The following is a 1964-nucleotide window of genomic DNA, read 5'->3' as shown; positions in this document are numbered from 1 at the left end:
AGCGGAGCTGTCTGCAGCACTGCTGATGGGGCGATAAGCGGGAGAAGGCTCTTATCTGTGGTCCCATCGCTGCGGGGAGAGCTGGAGAGCAGAGGGCATGGCAAAGCCCCCGTGACCTGGCTCTGCGTTGCCTCGCTGTGCGGTTAGCACGGGGCAAGGGTGTGTCCAGGGGGTATCAAAGGGAGCGATGAAGGCAGTGAGCACGCTGCCTTCGCCCTCCGGCACGCTGTGGTGCAGCCAACCGCCCTGCTGACTTCAGCCACGCAGACTCTTCCTCCCAGTCCTCCCAGTTCACCCAGCAGCCCCCTCAGCTGCCTCTGCACCTCCCTAGATGGCACATCTGGCCCTGGCAAGACACATGTGCTGGGCAGACAGGCTGGCGAGCCCCAGAGGAAGCCCTTGGAGAAAGGACAGCCGTGCCAGCTGCTGGCCTGGCCCTCTCCCACTCCCAGCTCAGCTGGGGCAGGGTAAATACCCGCCTCGAGCATCCAGCCGTGCCTGCCTGGGTGTCCAAATATTCCATCTGGAAGCAGCAACAGTGATTACTCAAATGTGCTGAGGGAAAGCGCCGGCAGACTGAGGCGCTCAGTGATGCTGAGAGATGCAGAAGTCCCTCTCCGGGCTGGGGGTTCGCTGGGGCGAGGAGAGCCACGAGCCCTGTCTCTACCCTCCCAGTCCGGGCAGCCGGCGCTTGGTTTTGCCTCCTGGCCCCATGAGCAGCCTTTGTGAACCCAGCGGGCATTCGGAGCAGGCAGGGTGACGGCAGCCAAGCGGGGGGCTGCTAACGGGGTGGCTGGAACAGGGCAAGATGCCTGGTCACGCATGCCCGGAGGGAGAGGGACTTCCTGAGCACATCCAGCTAAAGGATGGCCCCAAGGACTCCAGCTCAGCCTCTCCCTCCGCTCCCTCCACCCCACCCAGCACACCCTTGTTTTTGCAGAGGTGCCTCCGCGCTGAGGACGCAGCAGGCTGCGTTTGCCAGCGGCTGGCAGCGATGTCCGTGCTGGTGCCGACAGACCGGCTGGCATGTTTTCCCCCAGGGAGGCTTTAGCAGGAGGCTGTGCATTTCTGGGAATTGTGTCGGGCAGGGAAGGAGGTTATTGTTCGAGCTGCAAGTGTGCGGCGCGCTGATGAGATCAGGGCTCGGTGCTCAGCGGTGGGGCAGCTGAGCTGTCTGCAGCACTGCTGATGGGGCGATAAGCGGGAGAAGGCTCTTATCTGTGGTCCCATCGCTGTGGGGAGAGCTGGAGAGCAGAGGGCATGGCAAAGCCCCCGTGACCTGGCTCTGCGTTGCCTCGCTGTGCGGTTAGCACGGGGCAAGGGTGTGTCCAGGGGGTATCAAAGGGAGCGATGAAGGCAGTGAGCACGCTGCCTTCGCCCTCCGGCACGCTGTGGTGCAGCCAACCGCCCTGCTGACTTCAGCCACGCAGACTCTTCCTCCCAGTCCTCCCAGTTCACCCAGCAGCCCCCTCAGGTACATGAATCCAGACCCGGCCCTAGGAGCTCCGACAGCTTTTATGTCATGGGCGCCCTTGCTGTGGGGGGAACCTGCCCCGCACGGCTCCCTGCAGCCGTGCCGAAGCACCTTTTACTCCAGCCATGGATGGAGGAGGCCAAACACTGCCTGTTCGCTGCCTGGCTTTCACCCTCTGCCTCGCTGGTGGGCAGCGGGAGGTGGGTGTCTGTGCAGCCACTGCGTGGGCACTGTCCTTGTGTCCCCGTGGTGGTGGTGATGGAGGGACCGCCGCGGCCCCCAGCCCATGGCTGAAACACCGGGGGCCTTGTGCTTTGGCAGGGCAGCTCAGGGGAGGGTATTTCTGAGAAAAGGCCCCTCTGTGCTGCCCCAGCCCTCCTCGCTGAGCCTCTCCTTCCTCCCTCTCTGCCAGTCGATCCCCGTCTCCTCAGCCCCTCTGAGGTCTCGATCCCAGCCCTGGCTGCCCTGCCATGTGCTTGCGCCTTTGCAG

At 64.0% G+C, this 1964-nt stretch overlaps 1 protein-coding gene across 1 annotated transcript in view; it reads right to left on the bottom strand.

Annotated features, from left to right (window-relative positions):
* The window catches only part of SOX18 (SRY (sex determining region Y)-box 18), a 15821-nt gene extending 14974 nt beyond the window's left edge, over positions 1-847 (bottom strand). The window contains exon 1 of the mRNA XM_009326824.1: positions 843-847. The gene's annotated coding sequence lies outside the window, so the exon portion shown is untranslated. The remainder of the gene's footprint in view (positions 1-842) is intronic.
* Positions 848-1964: the final 1117 nt, after the last annotated feature.

This window comes from Pygoscelis adeliae, unplaced genomic scaffold (assembly GCF_000699105.1).
Source record: "Pygoscelis adeliae isolate BGI_AS28 unplaced genomic scaffold, ASM69910v1 Scaffold286, whole genome shotgun sequence".
NCBI lineage: Eukaryota > Metazoa > Chordata > Aves > Sphenisciformes > Spheniscidae > Pygoscelis > Pygoscelis adeliae.
The sequence above is the reverse complement of the archived record's forward strand: the minus strand, read 5'-3'. Positions and strand labels throughout refer to the sequence as shown.